We start from the raw sequence: 14,588 nt of genomic DNA on the forward strand, positions 1-14,588 counted from the left end.
TGCAGTAGTAAGATGGCGCAGTGACTTTGTTAGGAGGTAAAACTGTTGAGCAGCAAATGAAAGGAAGTTGGCTACGGGACATTTCAAAAGAAGAAAAAATGATTCCCTTATTTGCAGGCCTCGAATTTAATTTTTTTTCACTTACCCTCCACTTACAGTATCTACCTCTTACTTTCCACTTACCTATTCCTGAGAATTACTTACATGTACCAATTTGTTTGTCAGATTCAGTCAAAATTATTCACAATAGTTTAGTGCAATAAGGGCCCCCCAGTAAGCTCGTCCTGTTGCAAAAACCCCTTTCATACCAGCCTGGCTACCAGCCTGAGATGCTGGACTGGTTCTTGATCTCGAACTTTTCCATCCTGGGGTCTATTGTGTGCAAGTACTGGTACATGTAATCTATCCCAGAAAGAACCTGCTTGTGGTTTTTAATCCTTCAGGGCTATACAATAGAACCCTTAGCCAGCAGAGATCAAAGCCCCCCCCCCATGGGATTAGGCACACAATAGCAGTCATCAATGCAATTGATCTCCAAACATATTACAGTCAAGTACTCCCACCAGCACATGAAAGCCATGCCACCTTTTATGGTCGAGTTACAAGCAATGCACCACTTTCAAACACAATGTATCTTATTTCATTTTCATTGACTTCTGCAAGGAACCTCTGTTGCATTTCTAGATCTTGCAGAAAAAATCAACCATGAAACCTTAAGTTCACAAGCAATACTATTTTCAGTCATATATCCCCCAGCCACACTCACTTTTAAAGTACATTGCAGTTCAATTTGCCACTCCTGAATTAATAGATAGTGGTTATTGTTTGATTTAATATGTACATGTATAAAGAAGCTGCTTCCAATCAAACTTTTTTTTTCATGGGACTTAATTATCGCCTCCAGTATGAAAATAGAGTATTTCCAGAGTTTCTTTGCAAGCTGGTATTGCTGATTCATTTACACCTTAAAGAAAAGAAATGTTCATTTTAGAAACGTTTCATCTGTACTTCCAGTTCTAACGTTGAATGCTCTACCGATTTGTTTTACCAAAAATACACACAAATTACAATTTTAAAAATGGATTATACGGGGAACTGTTTTTATTATTTAGTCTCCAAAATGTGATAGTTGACATTTCCAAAACTTGACATATGCCATTTTGTTCATCGTTTCAATTCAGTCCCTCTCCTTTGCTATCCAGAATCATACGTGCAGTTTAGAAGTAACTGCAGTCACCCCATTTTTTTTTCACAATCTTTTTGAAATATTCTGACCTTTTTCGAATGGATAAATGGCGTTTGGGAAATAAAATCTTCACAACTGTGTTCTCACTTCAGTTGTGACATTTTCCTTAAACTCCTGTCAAATTAATTTGCATCACTCGTTGATTGCCTCAACAGTTTTACATTTATGGTCAGTGTACCAGTCGGGAAAGTCTGGAAACTGTATTTTGGCCTGCTGGAAGATGCTATGTACGATCTCCCGATCAAGGGTTCCTATTGTACACATTTTGTTGTTTTAGTCACGGGAGTTTCCGGTCACATTTTTTTCGTACCAGTTCCTCTTTTGGGATCTCCCTCCCCATCAAGTTCAGGCACAGCCTCAGTCTGCATCGGATGCTTCCAGCTTCCTTTGCTTGACCTCCTTGAGAATGACCTTGTATTCCAACACCAAATGAACCATGTTTGCGTTGCCACCAAGAAGATATTCGTCTGGCTCCTTGCCTGGAACAAATCGAGGGTTGATAGTGCGGCTTGAAGTTGGTGTTTCTTGGACTCGAGACACTCGCACTGGAGGTGCAGGCTCAGGTTGAGTGTCAGCTGACAGGGTCCAAGGTTCATTGATAGTCAATGATGTGGCAGGAGTGTTTGGAACGCTGGCCACGGCTCCGTTGTCAATCCTTGCAGCTAGATGCTTGACTCTTTCACGGAAGCTCTCCTGTCTGTTCTCAAGGCGATCAAGCTGCACTTGGATCTGTGTCACCTTTGCCTGAAACGTCTCGCAAAATTTCAAGCACGAGCGGTAGAATGTCGGCCTGTGATGGCATCCAGGAACTTGTTGGAGGCAAAGACATAGCGCAGGCCACGGGCTGAGTACAGGACACAAGACGTTGGATTTTGTTGTCAATGTTGGCACAAAGTTTGGAACTCAGACCAGCGAGTGGAACATCATCATCAGATTCATCGCTAGAATCTTCGCCTGTCATGGAAAATAAGCATGAAAAATGAATTTGAGCTATATATTCGTCTTCAAATAGAAAAATAATGCTGACATCGATTTTTTTGCTATATTTATGAACTGTTGCCATTGAACATTTTTTGCACTTGCAAAAAGTGGCACCTTCAACTAAAAAAGTAGTACTTTGAAATTATGTAATTTACTTACCAAAACGTTTGGGAGGACGGGTATCCATCAAGCTTTCTCCAGTGCAGGTGTTCATTTTGAACAAGTATGTGGCGAATTTCACAGAATATTTTGGTCACAAGTCACAGTACAAGCAGTGCATGTATTTGATGTGACAGTGAAGTGGAGAGGCAGCGCAATCATGAGACCCTGTTTGCGTCACTGAGCAACATCGCAGCCACTGATTGGTCAACAAGCTATACAAAACACATTGCCCATAGCAACAACTATTCCCGTAACATCATTTGCAGTCAAGATGGAGCTCACTCCACCACGCTGTTCAGTCTCACCAGGAGCCCAGATTTTCAGCCCAATTACAACAGTCCTCTCCCCACCACGGAAGCCAGTTTACCGTCCTGCATTTTCGCCTCCTAAACATGTGACCTGATTGTCCAGAAAAAGGCTTTTTGGTGGTCCTGCCTTCTCTGCTCAGGGTGCAATGCCCACAAACATGGAAGAAAGCCATTTCATGAAAAGTTCCCGTCTCTTGTGCCAATAGTGGTCGACACACTTCAGGAACATGGTTTTGGCGCTCATGATCGACGATCAAAGACGTGGTCTTCGATTGAAGTAACTGCACGTCAGTTGAAAACGGAAGTTGCCACAAAAATCCCTGAGTTTCGCATCAGTACCAGAATTATCCAACGCCTGCTCATCCCTCCTAATTGGCAACATACGGCGAGCCATCGATACCATGCCCTTGTTGATGCCAAGATCGGCATAAAACGAAATGATGTCATGCGTTACATTACTGTCGTGTTACGGTAAATAATGCCCTTGAAATGACCGCATGTTTCAACAGTGAAGTTTCTATGTGGTCTGCGGATGACAAATCAAGCTTCTGGTAGGAAGTGGCCCTTGTGTCGACAGAAAAACGAGTTTCAAAACATACTTCATGACCGATTCCGTGCACTATCCCGATCACAACTTTGTAACAGGCTACAAAATCATACCAAGTGGTTACATGCAATTTCTCAATCAACCATCTTCATCAACAAGTTGAAAGCGATCAAAATCGGTTAGCCCTACGAGATCTGGAACACGTTTTGATGCCCCAGACTGCGAAGATCCACTTCTGTGCCGCTCTCCACCAGCATCAAGATATCGCCGTGACAGCCTAGGCCGTCTTCACTTCTGGTATCCAAGAACAGGGCCCCTGACTGTTTGCTTGTGAGGAAACAAATTCTCTAGAGCATCAGTGTGCAATCACTACATGTATGCTGATCTCCTCCCCTTGCTGAGAGATGTCCGGGACAGAGATGACAAGAACGCTGCCCTCATAGTATCAGATAATGGTCCCAATTGGAAGAAAAGCAGTTTGAAGGTGACCATGATGATTGGCGACTCTGGCGGGATCTCGGATTGGATTATCTCTGCATAGTGTCATACGCACCTGGGGACAGCAGATTCAACATGATTGAGTACAGTTGGGCCTGTGGGATTAGTGATGGAAGGCATTGCTATCGGCGCATTTGGCGCTTATGCGATGTTGAAATATGCCAATTGCCGACTAGCCCATAAAACCAAAAAGCACGACCAAATCCGCACACTTGCCGATGCTAAATTAAATACGATAGACGTATCTCATGCAATCGAGGACGGCGACATATCCCAAGAGGAATTTGTACTGATTTTATCTGAGCTGAAGAAGTTTAACGAGATGAAAGAAAAAATTAGGTCAAATACGACGACAAAATTGAAAGAAAGTAAATCGGCTAGTAAAGAAGAATTTGAATGGCAAGTCAATGAAAGAGGAGAAGCGCTTACCAATGAAAGAGCGGCAGTTTTTAAAAAAGATCTTATAAAAAAACTTGGCGAATAACTTTGCACAAGTCGGTCAAGTACGAAGAAAAACCACCTCCTTACCTCGATGTAAAACCCGTGGCACCTCCTTTTTAAATGCGTATAAAATAAATGGGAGCCAACTTTAGTCATTTATCGATCGTCGTCAATAAAGATAATTAGTTTTCGGCCGAGTTTCCCAATTAAATGCATGCATATAAATTACCGAAAGTCACGACGGATGAAGCCGTTTATCGCTGGACAACCGAACCGATTTCATTTTACCAAAACCAATTTAATTTCGAGGTGTATTGCATGACGACGGCTTGCACGGTAGGTTTTGACCTGTTGTCTGATTGTAATCCATATGTCTCAGCTTTATTTAATTTTCACGTGTATTACACCGTGAGAAAAATATTTTACGACTGCGTGATACCCATTCCAAGTGACACCATATATTTGACGTGTTGCACAATAATTATGATCATACAAAATTTACAGACACTTGTCTATTATACGGCGTCGATCCAAATAAATCGTATAAACAGATGCGCAATAAATTATCAAACGGGTTAGGCACTGCTTATTTTTATGACAACGGGTACATTCCAGTGCCCGGTAAAAATTATGACACGCACAATTTACACATCACCAATGGGGGATCTACTTACATGGGCTTTGGCTGGGCAGATCCACCTAAAGGCTCTGGTCACGCGAGTACTTATACGGTCAATTGGATTTTGCAATCAGACGCAGTCGCTCTGGCCTGGTGGGATTTTATTCCTAAAAAGAGTAGCTTGACGGACGTTTACAAAAGTAAACAAATCGGTCCGGGCTTACGTTTACGCGTTACTGGGCGCACAAGCTCAGACCAAGACTCAGACCAGCGTTTTAGCCACTGGCACCAGATTACACGCGCAACAACAATTTATTACGATCGTAGAGAGTCTAATGAATTTGAAGCCCGATCTTGAACAATCGATTGACCAATTCCAAGATTCATTGCAATACGCCAAAACGCCGTTAAATTTAGTAGTAGCGCCTGGGTTATATCTGGTACCTTCGGACATGGTTTTATGCATCAGAATGTTTGAGGGATTTAATAATTTACAAATCGCTACTAATGACATGCAAACGGGTTATGTGCCTTTTTTAAATTCCGGTGGAGTTTTAGACAATCAAGTACTAGAAAATTTTACCTGAGCCAATCGTGAGTTCCACGCATTCTGCATCTGACGTCGCTTCTTCTAATTCATTTTCGACCTGTTGAATTTTATCATCTAGCAGGTCTAATTTGCCCTGATTTAAAATTAGTTCCCCTTTAACCGTTTGTAACGATTGATCCAGTGCGACTAACTCGTGATAATTTAATCCTTCCGCTTGGACTTCTCGACTTTCAGTGAGCCGTTCTACGATACCGCTGACTCGATCGGCTTTTTGAGGGAGCCCTTTAATCTCAATATTTTCAGGTTGAATGAATTTTAACGCTGATTCGGCTTGTTGTAGTTTCCTTCCATAATTTTTAAACCCTAATATATTTCTAATAAAATCTTGAGCCGATCAATTTTCATTTCCAGTATAACCGGCAACTTTGGCATTTTGGGCGATTGTGTCAAGACTAACAACTAAGTCTGGGTTTCTTTTATTGGTTAATAGCACAGCGCCATATTTATCATCACCTTTAAAAAATAACCCTTGGCCCTTGCAAAATTCAAAATTTTCATAATTAATCATTGATGGGACGTCTTTTCTGCTGGCAAGTTTATAATTATAAAAATCTTCCACAGCTGGATTAGTTATTAATAGCTTTCTACCCCTTTCTAACGCATCACCTGTATAAGGCCTATCGGCTACCGTGATTTTTGGTTTAACCGCCATTTTTTTCACTCTTGGTCTGACCGTGCCGCGAGTAAATGAAGTCAAATCGAGTTCGCTGTTAATTTCTATGGTACCTAAAGAAAAGTCGTTTTCAGCGTCATCTTAATCCCCTATATTTTCCAGTGGTATTTCTTCAAGATCAATTCCTCCTTCTGCCATTGTTACTTTATAATAAACGTATTTTGAGCGCTGGGCAAACTTGCGGGCAATATTCCCTGTGACACAAGCCAACCCTGGGTAGCCAATGCGCCGCTAGATAGTGCGGTCAATTTTAATGCGTCTTCAGCAGATTATTTATTTAAATCGGGTGGTTTGATTTTAAAAAGCGTATTTGATAGCATGGAGTAACCTATGGAAATAAAGCTAACTACCGCGCCTTGGTAAATCATATTAGCGACACCGTTTAGGTCTATGGCTTTTGCGTTACTCATTCTTATTATATAATAATTTTTAAATTTATTCCATGTCTAAAATTTCTGGTGTTTGAATTTTTGGTTGAACAGGTTGTAAAGGCAGTGGTTGAACTTGCATGGGCGTCGATTTGTTTTTTAAAATGTAAACGACGGCGAGCGTGCCAATAGCCAAGCCGCCTAATATTAAACTTTGTATTTTCTGTAACAGTTTTATAAATTTTATTTTCTGAGCCCAGGTCACTCACTTCAGATTCACCTATTTTCATTTTGGCCAACTGCTACTTCATCTTTCTTTTATGTTCTGCCATTTTTTGCCCTGCTTCACATGTTTCGGATTTTTAACTTTGGTTTGAACTTGAGTCTTGGCCGGACTCGGTGCTGGCCTTGCTGTCATTTGTTCTTCCGTTGACATCTTTTATAATAGAACCGTTTTTATTGATGGATAGATGTTTTGTAGTTATTAACGTTGCTACTAGCGGCGATAAATAAACCGCGTATTTATAACATAAATGGCTTAAGAGGTGACTCATTGTTTGATTTATAATTGGATCGTGATTTAAGTCTGTCATCAAATCTTCTTCCCAATTTAAATCGATATTGAAACCAAGGAAATCTACTGGCATGGCGATTCCTAATAAACACGTGTGGGATTGCATTTCCCAGTGTGTTTACAATTTCTTTTCCAGATTAACTTGGTATACATGAAGATTAAAAAGTTTTTCCTGTTCTGCGTGATTTAGGGCTTCAATTTCCTTTATTGAATATTCCTTGCCTAAATATTTTTTAGATTTACTGGATGCCACGATTGAACATAGCCTGTCTTTGACTTTTGGTTTTGGTTCAGGTGATTCATTTTTTGACTTGTTGAGAATTGATTTGATGTTGTCCATGCCCTGAGTAATAAAATCGTTAAATGAAGAAAAAAATTGATTATTCGACAAAGAACCTGCAAATGCCATAAAATAAGACCGAGTGAAACAAAAACCAAATGCACCTCCAAGAGCGAGCAAAGCAAGTGAATTACCTCCAGAAGTTTTAGTGCGGTACCTTTATTACCTGGGCGAGCGAGAAGGCGACAGCGTTAAATGGGCGACAGATCCAGTTTGGTCCGTTGACATTTATCAAGTAGAGAAGCACATGAGCCAATTTAAACGGGTGAAAGGTAAGCGTGTGAAAACGGGGCCCACCTTGTATTATTTATTAAACGGGCCAGATAGAAGTTTCGTCAAAGAAGAACTTCAGGTTGTACCCGATGATACAGAATTACCACCCACTAAATAAAGTTTTAAGGCAGTGTGATAATATAAAGCACTTTGTGTCTAATGGCGAGAGACTTTTTTTTGCGACACAGTGAATATCTGGTGTTTATCTGATCTAAATAATTGCTGCTTATTAAAATGTTGCACCCGTTCAAATCGACAACTTTTATATGCGGCATGTGATGACCGTTTTTGGTGACGACTTTGGTGACGCCCTTAGCCTTTTTCAAATTTTGCCAGTCTGTTAGAGTCGAATACATTTTGGGACGTATGCAAATGGCCTCCGTAATTGGTTGGCAGCCAAATTCATCTTTCTTTTGGCCAATGACTTTTTTGTTTTTGAGGTCGTAAAGTTTATGATCGGGTGGATAATTACTAAATTCAAATAATTTACGCTTTTTGCTTTTTGCTTAAGTACTTATTTAAATTACCCCTTTGAATTTAGACTAATAAAGAATCTGTGTCAGTGTATAAAAGACACACATTTGAACCAAAATCAGCTTTTAACGTATTATAATAGAAATCATACATTAAAGTTTTGGATAGGTCGAGCACGCTTACTTTGCAACAGATCGGCTTATTTAATTTTTTTTATGCGATACATTTCCACAAATGAAAGCTCACACTCCTTAAACGGCGTAGTGGATTTGTAATTTGGTTTAAAAGTTAGCTTCTGGTATTTTTCGGCGTCTTGTGAGTTTTTCAATAAGTGCCCGTCCATCCGGTTACGCACGTTTTCCATAGTTTTACCAAAAACTGCGTTATTTATCAATTTTAAGAAGTCTTTCTGAAAAACCAGACTTCACTAATGTGCGTAACTCGGTATTTTTATCAATATAACTCTTCATCCGAGGCGCCTGTTTAAAAGACATGACGCGGTACACCTGTTTTAATTCTAGACTGAGCTCTAAATATTTCTGTAAAGTTCGATAATGAATAGCACATTTATTTTTAGTGTTATCCCCGCATGCACAGGAAAAGAGAACTGAACTCAGGGACAGGTGGACACTTGCATTCTAACTTTTTGTGTCGATTGGCCTGAGCAGCCGTTTATTGAACTTGACACAGTTCAGGTTGTTCCCACCCAAAGCTGGTGACGCGGAACTGCAAAAAAATTACATTGCGCACAATCAAAGTATAGCTACTCAGCAATATATGGAAATAGTTCCCAACTGAAGCTGGTGACATGGAACTGCAAGTATATCTTACATTGTGTTTCAGGCAAAGTGTAGCTATTCAACAAAAATTACAGAGATTGTTCCCGCCCGAGTCTGGTGACGTGGAACAGCAGCACATATCAGCAAAAGTACCGGTACTATGGCAATCAGCAAATGTCAGCAATTGTTCCCGCCCGAGCCTGGTGACGTGGAACAGCAACTCATATCAGCAAATAAATTTACATAGAGCTATCAGCAAAAATTTATTAAAAGCAATTATCATATCAGCATTTGTTTCCGCCCAGAGCACATGGAGTGGTAAATTAATTTTGGAATGTACTTGCGCGGTACAAAGCCTTTGATATGCAAATTCAAACAGCAATTACATCTGGCAGAATGCAAAATCACCCAACCATACCCCATATGTCAAAATGCTGCAGATCGAATAGTGTCTGCATACTTCAGTAACGAACGAGCATGGGTAGGATGTCGCAACAAATACACAGATGTAAAAACTAGAAGCGCTAACGTCCACTACTCAATAGACGTAATACGCGGAGCCTGCTTATGGGGACGAATTTGCCAAAGTTGGGACTCATTGGACCCGATTTTAAAAAGCGTGTCGTCAAAGGAATTATCCAAACCCGTGCCGCGCGATGACTTCAACAAGGTTCCGAATTCTACGTACTCCCCCCTCCAAATTTTGTCTTTTAGATGTTGAGGAATCGCAGCCCCGAGATCGTCACAGACGCTAAGTAATGCCATATTTGAATTGGAAGAGGAGGTAATTGACAATGTGCTTCGTGCTGAAGTTCCCGACACCACGGGTGTGAAACTGGAAGGTTGCGGGGCTAATTCAAAAGGAGTAGCAACAGGGGACTTACCTGGCTCCAAAGTTTGCGCCAAACTCCCTCCAGGCCGATTGATGGTAGCGGGCGCTGGCGTTGCATGGGTAGACTCAACACTTGCACTCTCTGGAATCATTCCGACAGTAGCCAACGGTATAATAGTGGTATTCGGACCGGGCGATGCAAGCTGCGGTGCACTAGACCCTGCAAGGGCCCCGGCCACCAGCGCATCTTGACGGGAAGACTTGCGCAGCCGCCCCCGAGAACGCTGTGCTCCATCCATCGGCCCAGAAGGAGCCCGCCGCTTGGAATTGGCACGGGGCATAATTAACAAAATTGCTTTTGCAAAAAGACAGATTTTCTCTTTTCCAACCAAACGCCACGGCTGCTCAAGCAAAAGTGACCTGGAGTAACTCTCTCCAGTGCTACTAACATTTTAAGGTCACGCCAGTAACTAGTTAGAAGCATTAAATCACTGTGCCAGCAACCGCAAGTGAACACTACTGACCCACTTAGTGACAAGAGTCTCCAATGTCCCGCGGTAATAAATTATTTGAAGCTGCAATTTATTTTGCCTCAAATTGATTAAAGTCAATCAATACCAGTTTATCTATCGAAGTAAATCACTCGCCGTTTGCCATTAAATCTTTTTGATATTCCGACAACCATTCATTTTGGATCGATATTTTTTCAGGTGCTAGTGGGAAGTGGTTGTGTAAATCCTGTAAGTGCCACAGATAAGCTAACGTCACCTCCAGAATGTATTCTTTGGACGCTCTGGGATAAATTTTCGAGATGAACTCTGGAGTAAATTTAGTCATGTCCTGAATCCACCTGAAATGTTTAAACGGCAAAGGCTGACTCATGACCCAACCATACAAATTGTTTGCTTCTAAATACATGATATGCGACTCTGGCTTATTTAGGTCATAATCTTTTAATTCGGGATTATTAGATTATTAGCCCTTTCATAGAATAAATGCTTGTCTACATTTGTTTATAGTTCCAACTTGACACCGGAGTGTTTTAGCAATGCATCCCACGACAGACCCGGTGATGTGTAATAGTTGGCCGGGTCAAGACCGTAATTCTTTTCACACACCTTCCGGAAGTTCTCAAATACACCCGCTAATAATAGTACATGTACATCCGTTTCCATGTATAGGTCTTGATAGTCTCCTAGGTTCTTACAGTTATAACGCGTGCCATACTGTTTGTGCACGAGCGTGTTCTTTCTCAGTCACAGTGGACTGCTTCAGAGAACTATAAAAGAAGTCTCTTCATGATAGGCTCGTCTCTTGGAATCAATCAAAGGAGTCTGTGTATTCGTAAGGGTAAATGCCTTTTTCCAATAATAAATCCGTGTTTTCTGGGAATCTTTCCCGAAGTAGGTTGAAATCGTCTGGTGAACAATTCTTCACAAGTCCATCGAGCAGAGCTGCCATGAAATGAAAGGAATCTAGGAACCTAAGTTGGCCAAAGCTAAACAAAACATAATACTCGGTATTTTTAGCAATGATGCCAATTTTAGTGCCATTAAACGCTTGACCGCCCTGCATAATTAGGTGCGCGTCATATTTCTCCAATTGTGTAAAATAACCGGAATGGGCGTTTGAATTACAACTTGCGTGCGCTGGGCCTCGGTACTTTCCCGTCATGTGACAGTGGTCTCTGACCTTACGAAATTTGTTTATTGGCTTTGCGCAAGTCATACATAGCAATTCTCTGAAACCATTGGATTCATTGACTGAACTAAAGGGAGCTTTTTCGTCCTTTGTTTTTGGCTCGTTTGGAATTGGGTACTGACACTGAGATTCTTTAGTCTTGCCAAGAAGCTTTTCACAAATCCAGCATCTGTGGCAATTTTCGGAAATCTTTTGCAATTTGTCAGACCAAATAAGTGGCTTAGGATTTGCAAATGTTTCGTTTATTTTTTCGACTTCTCTGGAAAGCGACTGCACAAATTTAATTGCTGCGTCTTGACCTCTGTAAGTCTCACGCCCAGTGCAAATCCCGTCGCATCTGATGACTGCATAAGAATAGCCGCACGGTTTATGGATCTGTGTTTTAATCGTGTTTAATTCTTTTGACTGTAAGTTTTCTAAAACAGACTAAAAATCTGTGTAAATTATAAAGGGGGTGTCATGCTTGTTTTTATAATTTTCAAACTTGAGAATATTTGTCCCTTTTGGCAGGCATTTGAACCTTGCATGCCGCCGCATCAATTCCTTAACAATCTCTTTGATGCCTGCTGAGTCTTTCTTCAGTTTGAAAGTGAGACAGGCACTTGAAACACCAATATTTGTTGTGGCCGTGTTTATCAATGTCACCCATCAAAAGTGAGAAATTTTTGAGCCAGCAATAATGACTCGTTTCACCTTGGGTAAAGTAGAGTAAATTAATGGGCTCATTTTCACGTTTGGTCTTGTAAAGCACGTAAGTGCCTTCTTGCTTGCTATAGCCAAATACGTTAATGGTTAAATTATTTTGTGATTCGATACGCGAAATTTGTGAAATCGATATTTTTTTAATTTAGGCCGTCTTCTTTAGTGTAAGTCGAGGTGCGCTCGTCATTTATTTTGTTATTTGGATTTGTTTCTGATGCTTGACATTGTTTGAATATAATTTTAAAGCAGATCTCAATGCCCAATGAATGCACTCTTGATCTTCTTTATTTTTGACATTGATAATTGCAGTTTTGGCCAAAATATTTTGGGAGTGGAATATAAGTGGCGCCGACTGGATTATATTTCACCACGTTGATATAAAACGCGTGCACTTTATCAAACACCCAGCCCGAGCCTCTTTGCTTGTGAGCTTCCACATCTTCTAGATGTTTTGCAAATTGTTGGGCTAAAACTTCTTTAATTTCCTTTTTAGAAAAGACCGCGTTATTTTGGCTCATAAATGCGAAAACACCAAGTTTAATTTCGGCTCAGGGTTTTTCCATTTTGAACTGAATCTTAATGGCCATTTGTAATTTATATGAGCCGATTTTCCTTAAACTTGGCAAGTGCCTTATCTTCAATAAAGTTTCTGTAGAAATAAAAAAAAATGTATGGCGAGTTATGCAGACCACTGGCCTTATTAACGTCAATGTTCAAGAGTGAATGCAGAACCTCATGGCTGGCATGGAGTCAAGATATGACTGAATTGTTGGCAGTTCAGCATAAGCAACCACAGATGTTGGCAACTACACCAACTGGAAATACTCCATCAAGGATGCAGCTTTGCTGGATGGATCAGCTGCATCTATGCCCAAGGTGTCATTCCGAAGCACTGAAGGAAGGGAGTGTTGGCAAGAGCGTGCCTTGATAAAACTCCAAAAGCGTTTGGGACTATCCCCAGGTCCCTTGCAACCGTAGTCAAATCATTGGCGTATTTTCTCCTAATAAGCTGCTTAAAAAAAGATCGCACAGCCTTGAAAGAAGCAATGTTGTGAGATGATGGATCACGTTGTTTCTTCCGAAAAGCCCGCTCCGTGGCCTTATTTAAAGAGCATTTAAAAAAGATCGCACAGCCTTGAAAGAAGCAATGTTGTGAGATGATGGATCACGTTGTTTCTTCCGAAAAGCCCGCTCCGTGGCCTTATTTAAAGAGCATGACGTACCTCTTTATCAAACCAAGGCGGAGAGGAATGTCAAGGACGAACAATTTAGATGACATCAATCACGGCAGCCTCAACAAGGTCATGGAAGAGTGAGGTGGCCTCGACGGAGTCGGATGTTGCCTCCAAAATACACCATGGAATACATTCAAGTGTTTTATGTAAATCTGCTTTACTAAAGTTAAAATTAGGACGATTTGATTGATGGATTGATGCGGAGTATCACACTCACGGAACTGTGATCAGTGTCAAAAATATCATCTCCTACCTCCGATGAAGCATGTGTACTGTCTGAACACAAACCAAGGTCCAAGATATTGTCCCCCTTGTAGGATTGAAATTAACTTGGAGCAGATTGTGGGCACTCAAGACAAAGTCCACAAATTTGGCAGTGGCAATCTAGATTGCCCATTTCAATGTTGGTATAAAGTTGAAATCACCCATCACGCATATGGAATTATAATTACGTGCTGCGTTGGTCAGGCAATCAGCAAGAGCCACAAGTGGCTGAATTCCAATATTAGGGGGCCTGTAAAACATGTCGAGTAACAGTTTGTTTCGTCTCGAAAATTTAACCTCTACCCATAGCAATTCCAATTCGTCAAGCTTGAGCTCAGATATTCTGCGGCAGTCCAAAGAACTGTGACAACTGAGCAAAACACTACCACCACTCTTATCACATCTGTTATTCCAAAATAATGTAAAATCGGCAATGCTGATTTCAGAATTGAAAACATCAGCAGATAGCCAGGTTTCTGTCAATACAAAGATATTGCAATGACTAGGCGGATGCAGATTACTATCAAGCTTGTTCTTCAGACTTCTTACATTTTGGTGGTAGATATTGAAGGTGTTGACACGGGAACATGCAGGTAACGGGTGCGATGATTCAGACGACTCTGGACCAGGGTGCAATTCTACATCCCCCGAGAGTTGTATGTTGAAACAAGCAGTAGTATTGTTAAAATACAATATCCTGCAACGAGAGTATCTGTTGAATCGAAGGCCAAGTACTCGTAACAATGGCCTTTGCGTGAGAGGTAATAATGTCAAGCATGCAGTGCAATCAATCAAATAGTGTTGAATTGCTAAATACGGAAGCAAGACGAGAAGCTAACACAGGGTACCTACACTGTAATGTGCTGTATGTACGTGCTACTTACACTTTCTCCAGAAATTCAATAGCAAAGATCAGCCCTCAGAAGTATCATCGGCTAATAAAAAGGCAATGTCTCAGGCC

At 41.0% G+C, this 14,588-nt stretch overlaps 1 protein-coding gene across 7 annotated transcripts in view; it reads left to right on the forward strand.

Annotated features, from left to right (window-relative positions):
* LOC110989242 (uncharacterized) overlaps positions 1 to 14,588 on the forward strand; it is a 515,163-nt gene that overhangs the window by 44,261 nt on the left and 456,314 nt on the right. The gene's annotated exons all lie outside the window — the stretch shown is intronic.

The sequence above is a fragment of the Acanthaster planci genome, linkage group LG06 (genome assembly GCF_054643075.1).
Source record: "Acanthaster planci isolate LZ-2023a linkage group LG06, COTS_SCS, whole genome shotgun sequence".
NCBI classification, from domain to species: Eukaryota; Metazoa; Echinodermata; class Asteroidea; order Valvatida; family Acanthasteridae; genus Acanthaster; species Acanthaster planci.